Genomic DNA, 19760 nt, shown 5'->3' on the forward strand with positions numbered 1-19760 from the left:
TATGACACTGTTGCTTGATCATCTTCTTCCTGTGGCTGATTTCTGTGATGCAGTTTGGAAGTTTATCTGCCAGAGCTGAATAGTCATGGCTTCCTGGTCTGTACGTTTTGCACAATTGAGAACCACATCAGCTTGATGTGCTTTTCAGGTACAGTTTGTTTCTTAACTCTAATGTTTCAGCTCAACTCATCTCTATTGGTGAAAAGTAGTTGCTTATTAAGGGTAAGAATTTGCTTATTTAGATTGTTTGGCTGTGATGTTTGCTGTTATGGCATGTCCACTTCAAAACCATTTCCTAGACTTGACGAGTAGAGGCAACATAGAGGAGCTGGAAAGGAATTCCCAGCTAAGGGAAATTTCCTGCCTGACCTCAATATTCAGGCTGGCAGGAGGAGTCCAGGACTGGGTCTAAACACAGTTCCTAGATTCTAAGTCCTGAGCCCAGGACCAGGTAAGTGTGGAGGGTCCAATGACGAGGAGGGGAAGTGAGGTCCGAGGAGATGGGGGGGCCTAAAAAATCGAGGGAGGACCTCAATGGTTTTATAAGTTTAAAGAGAAATAGTATTGGAGAAAAGGAAGAGTTGTGAGGAGCGTGCAATGAAGTGAGATTAATGGTTCTTTTAAAGAGGTGGCATAGGCACGATGAATTGAATTTTCAGAATCGCTTGACCGATTAGCGCTTGGTTATGCTGATTCAATAGTGAGAGCAAAAGATGCAAATTTTAAATTGCACAGTGCATGCTCCACGTGTGAAAATTTAGGCAGCTGAACTTTTTCAAATTATTTTTCAAATAGTTCCTCATGCAAACGGTCATTAATTGATCATTTAAGGGCATCATCTGGGGCAAGGGTGGATGTGCCACCCTATGCATGCCCACCCTGCCATAACGTAGTTGCGGACAGGTTGGGTTGGTTGGGAGGGCAGTAGGAAGGCCGTCCAGGGGACTTTATGGGCAGTGGTGCATAAGGTTCAACCCTTAGAATCTGGAGACTGCTTGTAGTCGCAGTCTGGCCACTGATGCTGCTGGGACTATAGAGCTGCCAGCCAATCTGATTGGCTGGCATCTCTCTGAGATGGGACTTCCTCCCAAGAGAGGGGCAGAATTCCCATCTCCAGCCAATTAATGTTCACATAAATCTAATCTAACTGACAAGGAACTTGGGCAAAATGAAAAACAAGTTATGAAGGAGAAACAATGAAAAGCAGCCTCATAACTGTCGGAAAATTCATCACAAAGAACGTTTGTAATTACAATTGTCCAGTAAAAGGGTTAAAAGTGACTTTGCTAATTGAATGAACTGTGCTGTGCTTCACAATTATGTAACAAGGGCAGCTTACCTCAAAATAAAATAATTTAAAAGTTAGTTTTCAGGCTCCACTTCAACCTTACAAATAAAAACTAAACAGGTTTACTGGATATAAGGAGAAACATAAACCAAACCTTTGGAGAAAATAACCTGTATATTCATTTTTTTTTGGCTTGTCCACCAACACTGGTTAAATATCTGTCTCTGAAGAGTAGTGGTGTTTGATCTTTTCCAAAAAAAAATCAATATCCCCTTGACTCACATCAATGTTTTTATAGCATGTCACATAAACAAAATTCATTAAGTAATATAACTAAATGTGTGAACACTTATTATCACCCATTTCTTCATACACCATAACCCTTCATAGCCAAACAAAGAGACCCATTACAGTGTTTTAATGGGTAGTTTCAATAAAGAAGCATTGCACGGTATGGACATGAAAAGTCACAAGTTATTATGGGAACACTTATCTCCAAATTTTAGATGATAAATTCTCATAATATTCATTTTTAATTGAACTTAGTTTTTTTTAAAGATTTTACCTCAATATATTGTTACTTCAGAATATGACAATGGTAAATTTACAGGCGAGCATCCTGTGAGGCTTTCCATTGCTAAGCAGACATTCAGGAGCTCTTTCTGAATGCTTCATCGAGGAGTGTATGACACAACACAATCATATTAAACATACTCTTCTCCATTTCATTTTTGAAAAACGTAAATAGTTAAAGACCTTGAAAGAAAGACTTGCATTTAGACAACGCTTTACCTAACATCAGGACATCCCAAAGCACTTTATGGCCAATGAAGTACTTTTGAAATGAATTACATCAGCCAATTTGCACATAACAAGTTCCCAAAAGCATCAATGTGATAATGACAAGAACATTTGTTTATAATGTTGTTTGAAGGATAAGTATTGGCCAGGACACCAGGCATAACTCCCCTGCTCTTCTCTGAAATAGTGAAAATGGGCTTTTTAATCTACTTGAGAAAGCAGACTGAGCCTTGGTTTAACATCTCATCTGAAAGACTACAACTCCAGTATTGCAGCCTTCCTGTACTGCATTGAAGTGTCAGCCTAGATGTTTATGCTCAAGTCCCTGGAGTGGGACGTGAATCCACAAACTTCTGACTCAGAGGCAACAGTGGTACCAACTGAGCCACAGTTGACATAAAAAATCCATGTAGAATGTCACTGGTCATTTCCCTCTAGATCAAACATTGACTGTTTATCACTAGCTCCTGTTATCTATTGTCAAGCCAGTTTTCAATTCAATTATCTAACTTGCAGTAAACTCCACAAGCATTAGGTCTAAAGGTCTGTCTATACATCATCAATAGATGAAAAATCTAGCCCCAATGATCATTTTTAAAAAGTCATGCATGTTGAATTCTATTTAATATCTTCTGAAAAACCAAGCAAGCTACATCAAATTGGAAAAGCCAACCTGCTAACTTAGTTACATTCTCAAAGATATTCAATTAACTGGTAACTCATGGCTGACTGCTTTTAACATCAGCTTGAATATCTCATATTACCTTTGTTCAGTATAAACGGTCATTCTGTTCAATGCTTTCAGGCATTGTCTCCATTCTTGGTTTTAGATTAACTTTTCAGTTGGGACCCTATTTACATCTCATTGCTTTGCTGAATGCCGTAAGTACATTTTACCAAGTACAGTCCATGTTTATATGGAAGCGTTCCTGAAAAGTTAATGAAATCATCATCTATTTCTTTGTCTTGAGGGTCTCCTGTTCAGCTTCCTGCTTCCCAGTTGCCAGTCCTCATGTTCCCATTGCCCAAATCTCCAATTTCTTTTGAACTTATTTTAAAAGAAGAACCTCAATCCATGGGAAGGTGAATCTGGTGCTTCCAGTTAATACAGTTAGCCCAAACACTATAATGTAGCCGTCTTTAAGCAGATGAGTTTGCCTTCGCAATAATTTGTCACTGCTCTGAACAAAGCTTTTATTTTTTAACCTGTTAGCCACAAATGTCACAAGCCAAACATGTTTCAGATTTGTTCTCGTAATTAAACTATGCTTAATACCGTAAATGCTTAGTCTGCACTGCAATTAAAGGCCATAGTGGCTAATTGTACCATTATTGCCCACGTCTGTTACAAATGGTCAATCAGGAGACAGGAATAAATGACTACCTTCTGCCTCAATTAATACATGTTTCAATTAGTGTTTGAATTTGCATGCAGAGTGCTCGTGGATAATGACAATTTCACAACTGCATATTCATCATCAGCAGTAGCAGGCCCACAGACCAGAAACACATTTAATTAACATGCACTGCTATGTAAACACACAAACAGGTACATGTTCTAGCAGCTTCGGATTTCAAGCATAGGCATTTGAATAAAAATAGGACAGCAATGCAATTCTTACAGTGCAACTGTTCATTTTGCTAAATTCAGTGTTTAAATATTGGCTTATTTGTTTGTTGGCATTTATTTGATTCTGCAATGACTAAACTATGATAAAGAGTTAATATCGGTATTTCTTGTATGTACCCTGTGGCTCAAGGTGAATCAGAGGATGTGCTGAAACATGAAGTCAGAAGTGTGATTGAGAAAATATGAAAGGAAGTGTATGTGACTCTTATGGGAAGTGCACACAATGTGCAAAACTTTCCATTCAGAACAGATATGCACCAGCTCCTTTTTGTTTTATTGACAGCATATTGCTCAATCCACCTTCAGAACTTTCCTCTCTAATGCCTTCGAAATTCCAAATATGTCCCATCCTCCTCCATCAATCCTCACTATGTTCAAATGAATGATTTGAATTGTTATAGCAGCTTTAATTTTGCGTGGCAATTCACCGATGGTGATTGGGTGTGAATGCCAAATCAGAAAGAGAAAGTTTAAAAATGGTATGATATGCTTGGCTGACGAGATGAACTATGATAAGACTTTGAGAAATGCAGAGGTAAGGAGATCAAGGGAACAAGTTCTAGCTCTGCCAACACAACTCATCCCACTGTTCCCCAATATTCCTCATTCCTTCCTCAAGGTTTCAAAACTTTCTCCTCCAGTCTTCCTTCCAGCTTTTGCAACCAAACTTTGTACTCAATTATGTTCCATTTTATAATTCTTCTCATCCTCCCATCAACTCTATACATTTGCAGTGGAATACCTGAGAAGTGGAACTTGGCCTTTCACCTTGGTATGTTATTGTTAAAGAAGAAGTTGTGCAGTTAAAAGATTCACTTCTACCTGCTGTATCCCTTCACTTGCGCAAACAGCCAAGTTGTCCTTAAAGGAACGGCTGGAGGCTGGAGGCTGCCACTCGAAAGGCAAGTTAATGGGCAGAATTTTACAGCCCCGTGGTGGGGGTTGGGTTGGAAAATGCGGTTCAAACCGCCATTGACTTCAGTGGGACTGGAAGATCCTGCCAGTAGGATGGGCTGTAAAATTTTTTTTTTACTTAACTTATTGTGGACCCAAGAGAAGCGCTCTACATTGAAACACTGGCCTGCTGCCAGACACTGCTTGCCCACTTCTTAAATGCCTTTCCTGCCCAGAAGCTTCTGAGACTCAAACCAGCCACTCTTATGTCCCCTCACCCCTATGACCAATAACCTCTGGGGCTATTACTGGCACCCACAATTGTCCAGTACAATGTTAATCAGGCCAGTGGACCAAATTGCCACTGGCTTCTTCAGATATGAGCCGCATGTACAGCATCAGGGTCACAGCCCAAGCAAATCTGAGCACAATCCAATTTCTTAAGTCCAAAGGTTTATGTGCAGTCGGGATCTTGGATGAGAACATAAGTGCAGGTTTTAAAGGCTGTTCAATTTTCTGCGATTTGTAATACCTCTGGACACCTGAAAGAAACTTTACAGAAATTTAACATTGTGAAGAACAACCTAGGTTTAAAATTTGGCTCAGTAGGGCCCGTTGTATGGGTGCTATGGACCAATATGGTGCCTGCTGCATATACACATGCTTTTGCCATGAATTGCGCCAGAAGGTGTTTAAGTTTAGCACACCATGGCAGCTAGCATCCACCAGATGATGTAAGCAGATCATGACGTTAATCAGCATACAATGCTGATTCAGTGCCAGCTCTGCCATTTTGGAGGTCCATACTCCATGATCCAGCCTAATTTAATCTCGCAAAGCTGAACATATGTTAAGCAGCATGAAAGATTCACCATCAGTGCTACTTAAAGAGATAATCAACTAGTTACAGGTTAATTGCTGTTGATTTCTTTTGGCCCTTATAATTATACCAACATTTGGTGCTTTCCATAGTTGTTTCAAATGGCAAAACCTAGAAGGAGTGACATGTCAGGTGCTGAAGGCCTGTTTACTGATTTCAAGGCTTCTGTACAAGTTGGTTTCTCCCAAATATGAATGCACTAGTAGGCCTTCACCTAGAAATAGAGCATGAGACGATGAGCAGAGGTCATGCGTAGGAGGAAAAACTGTTAGAGGAGTGAGGAGGAGGAAGTGTATGGCTCTCAGCAGGAAGTGTTCCGGGAGCAACTTTACGATCTGAATATCAACAAGGAATAACATCTGAGCCTCAATAAGGAGATCCTCACTGAAACCTGCTAACTGCTGCAGCCACACCTCCAACATTAAAGCAGGTAGAGGATGACATTGCCAGTGGTTGTGAACGTGATCGTGGCAATGAACTTCTATGCGTCTGGCTTCTTCCAAGCTGGAGCAGGAGATATTAACAGCATCTTGCAGATTTCTATTCACTGTTCTATAAGGGAGGTCATTACATTTCATTCCCTCTTGCCAGAGTCAAGCAAGTAGAACAAGTATACGGGTTTGCTCAGATTATGTGTTTCCCCATAGTGCAAAGTTGCATTAATCAAATGCATTTTGCTTTCTGGGTGCCATGAGTCAAGTCTATCTTCTGCTGAAACCAAAAGTGATTCCAGTCCCTTGATGTCCAGGTGGTGCATGGCCATATTAAGTAATTGAATAATAATTCTGTTCAATTGATTTCAGGTAGTAGGCATTAACTGGGGCTTCACCTTTGCCCCCAAATAGACACGGGTTGAACCTGTGGTTGTTGGGTAAAGAGTTACACGTCTGTAATGCGTAACTCTGGAAATAAATATTTATGAAAGTATATAACTATTGGCTCCTCTTCTATCCTTCACTAACTGGATTTCTGGGGTACAATGTGGTAGCAGAGAATGGTTGCCCAAAACTGAAGGTGGGGAACAAAGAGAATTATTTTCAGTCAGAAAATTTGGAGTCTGAACTATATAACCTGTGGAAGAATGAATTTGATATGTAGACATGGGCCCAGGCTCATGTCATTGACCTCCATGGCTATCAATTCCCACTGTCTAGTGACCATGTAGCTGAAGGGCCTAGAGACCTCTGCAGATGCAGGACATTCCTTTTGCTGTCTACCTCCTGCACCATGGTTTCTAGTGCCTCACTCTCCAATATTGTACTATTCTCCACTGTTTCCAGGATCAGATTCACTTCCTGCTCCAGCCACAATGTACCTCTTGCCTACCTTCAAGCAGTGCAGTTTAGCTTTAATCGCTGCTAAGAAGTTACAAGTTTGTGCCCCCGCCAAAGAATACAGCCAATGTATGCAGTAATCATGTTAATCATCAGGTAACTCAAAGATGGTGTGCTGGCTGCATTTTAATATATGGGTGCAGGTTAATTGCACTTCATGATTGCAATGACCATTTTCAGAATCTATCTAATTTAATCCCTCATGTTTTATCATCAGCCTAAAGTGGTTGAGTAGCTTATGTAAAGCCCATGATAAGGCAATCTATACTTTACCATTAATCTAATGTAGCACCATCTACAGATCATTGCACAACCAGGTACACTTAGAGTTAGATAACTAAAAGCAGTAAAATGAAATGTAACCTGTTTCACAACTAAACCTCTGTCTTAGCCTGGGTTTTCTATTACATCTCAGAACTGATTTCACTAGACTGGAAAATTAAAACTCTGTAAGAAGAAACAATCCTGCAGCGATCACTGCAACATGACGCTTTGATAGGGCTGCAAACCTAACCTAAATGACAGCATTTCAATTTGGCCAGTAAATATGCGGATTATAGCATTGTACAGACATTGGACACAAAATGACACACACTGGAGCGGTTTTGACAGCATTCAATAGATAACCAGCTATTGCATCATTAAATTGACAACAATTGTTTCTCAATCTGTAAACTTCAAAGGATTACAATTTTAAAGCCAATGCACCATTGAGTAATGTAACCTATAGATTATTTAAATTCTGCCAATGAAGCATAATACTGTTGTAGCTCCAATGAAATATGACCCAGCTTTGCCTGTGCTTTTCAAACAAACTATAAAATGCCTTTCTGGGATGAACTACAATGATCCAGAGCAGTACTACGCTGTGGTTGTGAGTAATTCTCCTGGAAGATTGGCATCAAACAGAGGAACATTTAAAAGGAAATGTATCTGTTGCGTCCAAACATTAAATTGCTATGGAGGTGTATATATCAAATTAGTCAACTCCAAAACTCAAGCCAGTTGATCCTTTTCTTTTTGCTTGATTGCGTTTACGAAAATCACATTGGCCATGTTTCCTGTGGAACGCATGCATCTTTGTAGAATAGGCAAACTCAGGTGGCATACTGCAAGGGGAATGCAACATAACAATAGCAAATGCTATAATTATTCCAAATTGTAATTGCACCACAGTGAAAATCGATATATTGCATAAGAATATCTCTCACTGCTTGTAAGATGCGTTTAGAGGACAAGAGCTATTTGGGTGCTGGTATGCTAATGGAAGAGTATAATGCATCTTAAAGCCCCAACTGACTCCAAAGTGAAGAAGAGTTTCTCTCTGCATCATTCCAGTGTCACTTTAGGCCCTGATGCTAGTTTTGGGCTACATTTCCACTATCAGTAGAAGTGCATTGCATTGATGCTGTGTTATGCTCGTGAAGGAATGTCCTATCCATAGCTTTAAATGTAGACTACACTCAGTATATAACTTTCTGGGACTGTTAAGATGGCTGCTAAGGGTCATCTGACTTGATTCATGGATTCAAAGCACAACACTGTCTCAAATAGATGATGGGACCCATTTCAGACTAAGTATCAACTCTTGAAACCATTCAAAAGTACATTCCTGGTTTGAATGGGTCTTTTCAGAAACAAATACAGTAATGGTCTCAAGCCCCCAGGGGTGGATGGCTGGAAACAATAGTCCAGGCTGTGGCTATTCAAAGTAAGCCCAGCACCAGATTTGGAAGGGAGCTGTAGGCGGCCATGTTTTGGGCTGCCCCTTTCATTCAAACAGTGAGTCTGCAAAGAACATTCACTGCAGAACACCAACTGCAGAATAAGACAGTAACATCTATGCCTTTTTACCTGGAGGCTACTACATCTTAAAAGTCTTCCAGCTTGATGCCTATTCCAAGCCAGCTGTAATGAAGCTTGACTTTCTGATACGGAAACTGCAAGTGTCTAACTTTGTAACCTGCTGAGCATTCATCACTTCAAGGTAATCCTGCATCATTCCTAATATACAACTACTAGTTATTGAAATTTGAAACACTTTTGGAGTGAAAACTCTGCCTTCACTGGGTCTGTAATGACATTTTTTCCTATGATAAGCCAAACCTGTGGATTGTAAAAGTGTATTATTCTCTTGAATCGTATTTTTCTCATGTGTGTGTGTGTGTGCAAAATGACAGAGCGTTTAGACTTTTGGGGTGAATGGGTGAATAAACAATTTTCTTTATTTAACCCCATAAAAGCATGCTGTTATTATTTAAATTGACCACAAGCATTCTGTGGGGCTAAGAAACACATATATCTTCCTTTCTAAAACCATACCTTACCAACAGAAGGGAAAAGGGTTATAAGAGTTTCAGTTCTCTCCCAACTCTATCTGTAACATGCAACAATTCAAATATTAATGAGCCCTTGTTTGCATTATAGAAACCAAAAATAAAAATTAGAGTGACACAGGAAAGGACAGTCAGCTTTTTGGCTACTGAACTACCTTCTGAGGAAATTGTCATCAAATCTTTGCCATTTTGTTCGAAGCATTGTCGAAATAAGAATGCAGTTTTATTTGTAAAATTGAGAAACTGTACTTGAAGGTAGTTAGAGCTGGGTCTGCTGCACTAATCCCCTAACCTGTAACCTTTTTAAGCATAGCTCCCTATTGGGTGTGTGGAGATAGTGAGCGGGATTTTCCAGTTCCACCTGCGGTCAGAATTTTCCTGTCCTGCCAAAGGTCAATGGGCTTTTGGCTGCCTCTCCAAATTTTCTGTTCCTGCCTGCCACAGAGGGGACCGGAACATCCCAGCCAGTGAATTTTATTCTTTGTCCCAGCTTGCCCTGATGCACCTTTCAGGTGTCATTTTGGGTGGATTGGAAGAGGCCAGGGGTAAACATCTCCATGATAGTTTACAATGCTCTTGCTACACAACATCTGCAGAAACAGTACTGGCATCAGCAGGGACCATAGTGGGATGCATATATAACGAATACTTACCTCACTGTACAATGGTGGGCAGCAGATATGTGCATTTAACTGAATGCATGGAGCACCACTTAACACCCCCCGATTGGATGGCTCTACTGATTCTTTCTTTCTCTTCAGTTCTCTGCCAGAAGGCAGGTCCTCAGCAATTATTTGCTGAACCATGGTAAAGTGTTGTGATTTTTTTATTGTGGGTAAGGCGAGGAAGCAGGCCCAAGTCCAACTCAACCAGAAACGGTGTATTGCACATGTTGTTAAGGGTTCCCATTGGGAGCATCATAGTCCATTTCTTACAATGCGTGAACCATTTTCAGTCAGGAGGACTTGTCTGAAACCAGCATGTAGGAGAACGGGACTTGTATGCACATTGCCTTTCCTTTCAGCTCCACAAACTGCAGAAACCTGCATCTGTGCCACACTGAAAATATGGCTCAGTCACACATCTTTCAGGAAAAGATTAGAAGAATTAGAGGTGACATTTTCCCTTGTGGAGCCGTAATCTGTTCAGAAATTATCCAACCTTGTCTCCAGCCATATTGTAGGCGTACCATCACAATACGATTATGGAGCTGTCGCTCCTCTTTCACAAAGATACTTTCTTCCAAGTAGTTCAATAAAGATTTTGTGGCTCTGTCAGTCCTCCTCAGGATAGCTGTACATGTTTTGTTCTTCATGGTGACAGCTCTGCCAAGGTAATTTAACACTTCCACCAGTTGTACAAGCTCTCTGTCAACCATGATTAGAGTTCTAAACTCAGGTCTGCTGCACACCATCAGCTTTGATTTCTTTAAATTAACATATAGCCCCTTACAAAGTAGGAGAATCACGTGATGGCCATTAGCTGAATAAATCTCATTGTGAATTCATTTCTTATGAGATGTAGCACATCAGCTGTTCTGAAAGAGCCTCCTACTGCGATTGTTTTCTGCTTTTTCTCTCCTGGCCTCCTTTGCAGACACCAAGAGAGGGACTCAAAGGACAGAATTTTTGCTGGGTGGGCGCACATGCACCTGACCCGCTCAAGAGTAAAATGACGCACGATGACAACGGGCACACCCGTGTGGTATTTCACTTGGCGGGCGCGCGCAGGAGTGGGATTCATGCCCACCATTAATTAACAGGCCACTTAAGTCCCTGAACAACACAATTGACGGCAATTTAATGTTGCCCATGTAAAATGGGCAGGCGGGCAGGACACAATTTCCAAAGCCTCATCCATGGACGGGATAAGAAGAATCAGCAGCATTGTCAATGTGAATGGTGAGGACGTTTGGAGATAATTTGCTGTTGGTGGCTTATTGAGACTTGTCAGCTAATCTCTGATCGGGGCTTCATTCTTAGCATTTCCAGGCTTCATTTCTGGACTCATTGGTGTCTTCCAGACCCCCTGAGGATTCGGACCATGTGGAACCTTCCAGGTATCAGACAGCCGTCTGTTACCGTGGTAACGGGGATTGTGGTCTCCGCTGGAGGCACCTCCTCTGAGGAGGAAGAGAGGGGCAGAAGGGAGAGGAGGCCGGGTGTCCCAGTGCAGCTTCCGGGGAGGGGCCTGTGGGAGGAGAGGCGCAGGCACAAGGGGCTCAGGGCCAGGAGGATGTCCAAGGCAGAACGAGCCACAGAAGACACCCCTCTCCTGCTGCCAGGGTTTACAGGCAGCGATGCAGCTACCTCAGTATGACCGAGATGCAATGCCGAAGGTGACTCCGCCTCCCAAGGGAGACAATCATCTCCATCTGTCAGCTGATTGGGCCTGAGATCAGCTCCGACTGTGTGGGTGGACACACCCCATGCCAGTGGCTCTGAAGGTCACAGTGGCCCTCAACTTCTATGCTTCAGGCTTTTTCCAGGGCTCAGTGGGGGATCTTGTGGAGTCTCCCAATCAGCTGTCCACAGTTGCATCAAGCTGGTGACAGAAGCTCTGTTCAGATTGGTATTGACTTTCATTCATTTCCGTACAGACGAGACCAGCCAGACACAGTGAGCCAGAGGCTTCGTGGCCATTGCTGGCTTCCCCCGTGTCCAGGGTGCTATAGACTGTACACATGTGGCCATCAAGGCACCAGCAGGTGAGCCCGGTGCCTTCGTCAACAGGAAGGGCTTCCACTCCATGAACGTACAGATAGTATGTGATCACAGGATGCTGATTCTACAAGTCTGTGCAAGGTACCCAGGCAGCTCCCACAACGCCTACATCCTCAGACACTCCCAGGTGCCGGGGCTCTTCAGTGCTCCAGCCCGGCTGGATGGATGGCTGCTGGGTGACAAGGGCTATGCCTTAAAAAGATGGCTCATGACGCTTCTCTGCCACCCAAAACAGAGGCAGAGCAGCGGTACAACAGGAGCCACGCCCCCACAAGGGCGGTGGTAGAGAAAACCATAGGTCTTCTCAAAATGCGCTTCCGATGCCTGGACCATTCAGGGGGTGCACTGCAATCCTCCCCAGAGCGGGTGTACTGATAGTGGTTGTATGCTGTGCTCCGCACAATCTGGCACTGGCAAAAGGGGGACCCACTGGAAGAAGAGGATCTTGATGCAGCCACACAGGCGACAGAGCATGAATCCAGTAGGCAGTCAGAAGAGGAGTATGGCGAGGAGAACGTTGAGGGTGTGAAGACAGACCTCAGTAACCTCCAAGGAGGCAGGGACACCACGGATGCCTTGATCCAAAGGTCCTTCAGCTAGGCTGCCAAATAAGAGCCACCACCTCATGCCAGGGCTCCCACCTCCATCCTGGATCGCAGAAATGACCCTTTCCTTGGCCTCCAAGGTACATTCAGTGCCGGTGTAATAAAGTTTCAAACCACCCATGACCATCATTACATACTGGCCTACCCTGTACCTACAAAACAAATGAAGCATACTCAGGCCAATAACACAAAAGCAAATGTAGTTTAATGTTGGAACTCACATAATCTTGAATGGATAAAAACTGGTGTTGGTAGTCACACCATTAAAAAAAAGAGAAACAAAATGGGGGAAACAAAGATCACCCATGACCAGTCCCTCTTGTGCCAAGGTGCTCTAAACTTATGTTTACGCGTGCTACTTCTAGGTGCTCCCCCCGCACTGGCACCGGCATTGGGAACAGCCTGCTGACGGCCTTGGCAGTTGTCCTCTGGCCAGTGGAACCTATGCTGGCCCCACCTGAGAGGGAGCGGCCAGTGCCACAACTGGCATCTCCACAGTTGCCACAGGCTCAACAGATGCGACGGTCACTGGCAGAGGGGTGGAGGAGCTGCTGCCATCATCTAGCGTGCCCTGCGAGAAGCCCGCAGAGATTATAGGCAGCACATGCGTCAACGTGAGGTCACTGTGGATCTTGCTGCTCACCATTGATGGATGGACACCTAGCTGGGATGCTGGGTGCCTCATCCATCTCCCACACAGACACTGAGCAGCTGATGTCAGTGCCTGTGTGAGGGTTTGCAGGCCCGACTGCAACCCCAGGAAACCATGATTCTGTCTCCATGAGAGTCTCAATGGAGGAGCATTGAGCTCAAGCATGAGAGTCAACACAGTTCTCACGCCCCACTGGGACTCCTCCACGATGAATGGCACACATTCCCTCATGTATCTCCGCTAGATCCTCCCGCACACCCCGCTGGACATCCAGCATCTGTTGCCTAATGGACAACTCCAGAGGCTCATCATCTGCCTTCAGCTGAGCATCATCCTAGTCCCCAGCAGCTCTCCCACTGCCGGCTCCCTGGGCACTCTCTGCCTCTGCCTGCACCTCAAGCAAGTGTGAAGTGCTCTCACCAATGTGCACTGAGATACTAGCCACCAAAATAATGTCCACTGAGGTGCTGGTATCTGCGCTGGTGCCTGCTTCAGAGAGTAGGTGTGATGCAGGTACTTGGGGAGCATGGTGGTCCTCCGGGGTCAGGAGTGAACCTTAAGGGTCCAGAGAGTGAACGCCTGCTGGTGAACCTAAAAGGGAGAAGAAGGACATGTCATTAGTTAAAGTCATCACTCTGTCACTGTGCGTGCCGGACACCCTGGTGAGACAATGGAGATCTGCATCATGGTGCCATCATCTTTCAATGATCAATAGGGACTCCAGGTTCGAGGTTCACATTAATGAAGAGACTGCACTATTTTGGTTGCACAAGCCAAAATTCTCACCTCAGTGCACTGCACTCTTACCATCGTCTGACACCCCAGCCTCACCGTGGCCATTTGACTGAGGTCCACGTCGCCTCTCCAGCTCCAAGGTCACCTGCTCATACCAGGAGAGGATAAGGAGGTGTGGGGTTCCCCCGCCAGTCCGCCACTTTTCAATATTGTTATGGGCTGTCTTCTCCTGAAAGGACAGAGGAGCATTGATTAGTCCACTCTCTACCTGCAGTGCCGTTGTAGCATGGCCAACCCCAGCTGAGGAACACCTTGCAGGGCACATCCAGCTCATGTCGCAAGGCACTCAGTCAAAGCAGCCAGGGCTCAGCCCCTTGGCCAGCTCCGTATTGACAATTGGCACTCAGGCTCTAACATCCCTGAATGCCACAGGGACACGGACAGCCCAAAACAATTCAACATGCTGATCCATGCCAACATGGTACTCACCCTCCCTGTGCACAGCAAGCCACTGAAGCGTTTCCAGTGCTGCAACCAGGTGTGCTGCACCACATCGTAGCTGCTCACCCAGGCTGCCACCTCCTCCCATGCCCTCATTGTGAGGTGCGGTGGCCTCCTCCTCCCTTCTCTGGGGAAGGGTGTCCCTTCTGGAAGCCACCTACTCCAGGAGGGCCGCAAGGCACTCGTCGGAAAAGCAGGAGGCCAAGTGCCCACCTGACCTGCCCTCCTGACTGGCATTTACTGCCACACTCAAGTCCATCTTTATAGCGGGAGACAGACGTCCTCCCCCGGCAGCCTTCCTGGGGCTGACGGGGCCACTTTTAAACAAGCCGCCGGGTCACTCAGCCCTGCTCGGCCAGTGCCGAGTCTCGTTTCACACCGGACGGGCCTTAATTGGGCCACCAGCGTGAAATCGCAGTCAGGCTCCGACCAATCCCATCTGTCCACACAACGAGGACTAAACTCTGCCCAATGTACAGTAAACCTTTGTTTTGTTTAATGCTAGTGAGATGGTGCTGTGGTTTTATAAGTAGTATTATATTGCAGTGGGATATGAGCTGCTAAAAGTCACACCTATCACTGTGTATGAATGCATTGATCTTCAGTAAATCTTTCAGTGAAGACTGCGAACATAGCCTTTGAGTATCTTGGTAAACCTTCACAATACTACCATGGTGAACTGCATTGTGGAGTGCTTAGTTTTGTTTATTGTTGAGAGGTTATGACTATGATGTAAATTCTCCTGTGCAAAAAAAACTCTCAAAACCCACGGTATCCACAATTGCAAGTTAATGTTACCTTGGATGCTGTGAATACGATGATGAAAAAGCCACTGAGTGCCTAATAAGTGTTTGTTAGGCAGCTTCCAAGGAAATGGGCTAGAGTGATATACTGTGGACGCTCAAAATCTGAAATAATAGCAGAAAATGCTGGAGCTACTCAGTAGGTCTGGCAACATCTTTGGAAGGAGAAAAAGAGTTAACATGATGAAAGGTCACTGACCTGAAATGTTGGGCTGCATTTTACATGGGCTGGTGGGACACCGACGGGGTAAAAAGTGGATCCTGAACTCGTTCTTGCGGGCAGCGGGTCCTGCTCGCCACTTTGACTACAGCAGCTTGCTTAACCAATTAAGGATGAAGGTGGGCTCCTAATGCTGCCAACCCAATCACAGGGCCAAAGCTCTGAAGTCTCTGCAGCACCATGGGGAGAGGAGGTCACTGCTGAGAAATACAGGGACCTGGACACTCTGAGCTGTAAGTTTAAAAAAAATAAAATTCACAGTGACCAGGGTCAGATGTAAGTTCTTTCCAGGGAGTTTGGTGGGGCCATGGCTGCTGCCTTCCCAGTTGTTACTCCCATATTGAGATCGAGGGGATCACTTGACCTAGTTTGACTAATGCCTGCTTCTTCTACAATGGATTTTTTACCTCTTGGTGTTCTGCTGGATTCCTTATTTTCTTTGGACAATCAGATTAACACCTGCTTTCGTGTGAAGCCGTTGTGAAGTTCCTCAGATGGGGCACTGTGTCTCCTCTAAGAGAATGAGGCCAATGGAAAGGGGGCAGGTGGAGAGTTAAACATTAACAAATTTCTAACCTGCCCAGATTCCAAACATTCCTGACCATTCATCATGTTAACCTGCAGGGTTCTGCAGGCAGATAAGACACCTAACTAAAGCAGATGGTATTTCACAAATCAGGCCCTGGTGCAATTTTAACTGGGCCATTAGTGGGGAAGCCCCACTTTCCCCCTCAACAGAAGAAGGTCTGCAACTGGTCTGAAGACTGAACAGGTCCATCCTTTGTGGGAACAGAAGGAGAAGGAGGCTCCTCTGTACCCCATGATCAAATCCACAGCCTCTCCCATCTTGGATTCCATCCATTCCCTTGCAAGCCAGTCCGCAAGCCCTTTCCTATTGTCATGGAAGCCAGTGGGTGGCCGAAGGCTTCATGATCTTCACCTACCATGGCCAGTCTATTCATGTCCATTCTTGACAAAAAATGAAGCTGGGTTAAAATAGCCTGATCTACTACTGCATCTTGCAGGGTGAGAGATCAGCAGCTTTCCACCAGAAACCCACTCCAAGTTTAACTCCATCCCATTCTGTGCTATTAGGCAAAATACACCTAGTTTGCACACTCTGTCTACAATTAACCAGAAGTCCACAGGGGATCATAGGTATCTCTCTGTGTTTGGCGAGAGAGAGGACAAAGGGTTCTCACTTGAGGGGCACCACTCCTTACCAGGCATGGAGGACCAGGAATCTCTACTTCGCTTAACATCTGCCATGGACATGTTAAGAATTAACATACGGTTCATCAACCAGTTTGGACACATCTTGAAGGCTCTTTCCTAACCAACAAGTCCTGGAGTGAGACTCGACCTAGTGCTTCTGACTCAGAGGCAGGGCCACTACCTACTGGGCTACAAGACCTTCTCCAGCCAGTTAGTGTTCTTCAAAAGTGCATGTTTCTAACATGCTGTGATGGCTTACTGCAAACTATTTTGATAATTCTTAACCAAAAGGTTACCAAAATGGACATTCAGTGCATTAGGTTTCGGTGACTTCACATTCACCTTTCCACACTTTCTGTTCCTCTTGTGGTGTTTGGGCTGTTTTGTTCCATAATTGTAGACTACAAAGAGCCCTCAGATAAACACACAACTTGCTCATCTGTGTGCAGAATCTTCCCAGACGTTTTACCCGCCGGCTGTAGGTTTTCATGCTGCATTGTCCCAAACCCGACTCATTATTTATGCACTCTCGTGAAACACGCCGTTTCCATGACAGACGGGATCTCGTTCACCTGTCGGCCATCATCTTGGCCAGGCACCATGTTTAAAGTCCAGCCACAAGCACATTGCTCATAGCTTCCAGCTCACCAGTGCTGCATGGAAGACGTGGCCAGAAAAGGAAAATGTCCACAGCCCCCACTGCAACAATGGGTCCCTTGAGCGAATGCTGGACGCCAGGGCAGCCCACCAGGTTGTCCTGTACCCTCACTCTGGCCATGGGATGGGCAGCAACATGACCAATCCAGCTTGGGAGGCAGTGACAGTGGTGGTCAGCGCCAATGCCCTACAGAAGAGGACAGCCACCCAGTGCCGCAAAAGAATGAATGATCTCCTTCATTCCACCAGGGTAAGTCACTCTTCTCATCTCTCTCAACTCACACACTCACAAACCCATCACACATCCACAGGGCCCTCACTCACTGCCAATTCAAGGGACATCACCATTCACACTCTCACACACACCTTCATTGTCCTCATCCACTCACCACCCACACAGGCCAGGCATATTTGTCATCTGGCCTGGTAGGCAACTTGCTTACTCTTTCTCCATCTCTATCCATGCAGAACAAGCTGGCACACAACAAGAGAGAGAGAGTTTGAAGAACTGTGCCCAAAATCAAGGTCCTCATGGACTTTGAAAACAGAGCCATCCAGCTGTCTGGCCATGATCTGGACCGGTCCTGTGCTGACGCTGAGGTCGGCGCTGCTCTACCAAGTGAGGATCCAACAATGCAACAACCATCAGACAGCCATGCCGTGAGTGATGTGTCCTCTTTCACAGGCCTCTGCCATGCACTAATTATCTCTCCTTGCTTTCGCCAAAACAGCCAACAGAGTCCACGACCCACGGCCTCCGATCGAGCCCTGAAGAAACCACTGGAGAGAAATCTGGAGGCACCCTCCCTGAAGTCCCATCACAGCGCTCACCCACACCCTCCAACAGCACAGAGACACACATCTCGGCAGAGCCTAGCTTTAGAATAGCCTCGGGATCACAATCTGGTGAGCACATTGCCCTGTCTGATCCACAGCAGGTGGCAGCAGGGAATTTCCAGGTGCCCTGCACTCAGAGGACAGCTGGAGGCCAGAGCGTTGCTGAGTCCGATTCACATAATGAGCCTCTGGACTCAGTCATGTCACAGTTGCTGGAGCTGCAAAGGCAAGCTGGGGAACATCAGGAAGGGATGTCCGCTGCACTCCTCAGATTGCAAAGCTCGATGGAGGAGTCCGTCCACCCTGAGGCTGAGATGATGGTGCCGGAATACCAACACATTGAGGTTAACACTGGTAGGCTGGTGGCAGCCATGGAGACCTTGTTCCAGGACTTTGCTCCTGCACTGCTGGGCGGGCTCAGTTCCATCACTGATGACATAGTTGGCCTCCAACAGTGTGCACATGAGAGGGGTGCTGGGCAGTTTGATCTCACTCCAGCTAACCCTGCTCCTCAAGGAGTCAGCCTGGGTCCCCCAGGAACCCATAGAGAGGAGGATCATCAGGTGCACACTCCGGGCCTATCCATCCAGGTGACTCCGAGAGTGTCCAGCCCATCCGACTCACCTCTTTCTGTGACCTCCACAGATTCAGCTCCCTAGGCCAAGGAGGACGCCACTGCCACTCAGCATGACTCCGAAACAGGCCAAGGCCTTCAAGTCTCAGTCCTCCAGAGGATGCCTGCCAAAGTCATCAAAGACAGGGCAGTGCAGTCAGTAGGCTGCCTCCAATTCCGCTGTGGATGTCCAGGGAGCAACAAGATGTAGCGGCAGGGTTAGGAAGGTTAAGAAGATGTAACTCTTTTGAGTACAAACCCGTTTCCATCTGTTTCAGATGAAATTACATTGTTTCATGGTTTGCCATTGTGAGATTTGAACTCTTGATCTTGGGGTTACAAACCCAGTACCATAACCACTTGGCTATTTAGGCCAAGCAAAAATACGCACCAGGTCTTTTTACCAGCCTCCTAACTCCTGCAGGTCTGGCAGCATCTGTAACTCTTTCGAGTACAAACCCGTTTCCATCTGTTTCAGATGAAATTACATTGTTTCATAGTTTGCCATTGTGAGATTTGAACTCTTGATCTCAGGGTTACAATCCCAGTACCATAACCACTTGGCTATTTCGGCCAAGCCTAAAAAAATATGGAACGCTTCACGAATTTGCGTGTCATCCTTGCGCAGGGGCCATGCTAATCTTCTCTGTATCGTTCCAATTTTAATATATGTGCTGCTGAAGCGAGCACATAAATTTACTTCAGGGTCAGCCCCATGTGGTGGTTTATCTTGATACTCTTTTGAGTAAACCTGTTTCCATCTGTTTTAGATGAAGTTACATTGTTTCATAGTTTGCCATTGTGAGATTTGAACTCTTGATCTTGGGGTTACAAACCCAGTACCATAACCACTTGGGCTATTTAGGCCAAGCATGTTAAGAAGATGTAGTTGCACAGCCCGGGCACAGGTGTTAATCACTTGTACATAATGTTCACTATTGTCAATAAGCTTCCAAGAATGTCTCCCTGCCTGTGGCTCCTTGTTCTGATGCTCTTGTCACTCAGATGTGAAATCTTTCTGCACAAGATAAAGGCA

The 19760-nt window shown here is 45.3% G+C and overlaps 1 non-coding gene across 1 annotated transcript; it reads right to left on the minus strand.

The window, feature by feature from the left end:
* Positions 1–19307: 19307 nt before the first annotated feature.
* LOC121269752 lies at positions 19308–19414 on the minus strand. Its single transcript, XR_005941402.1, has one exon. It is a non-coding gene; the product is annotated as a U6 spliceosomal RNA (small nuclear RNA).
* Positions 19415–19760: the final 346 nt, after the last annotated feature.

Source organism: Carcharodon carcharias, chromosome 25 (assembly GCF_017639515.1).
Source record: "Carcharodon carcharias isolate sCarCar2 chromosome 25, sCarCar2.pri, whole genome shotgun sequence".
In the NCBI taxonomy this organism is placed as follows: domain Eukaryota; kingdom Metazoa; phylum Chordata; class Chondrichthyes; order Lamniformes; family Lamnidae; genus Carcharodon; species Carcharodon carcharias.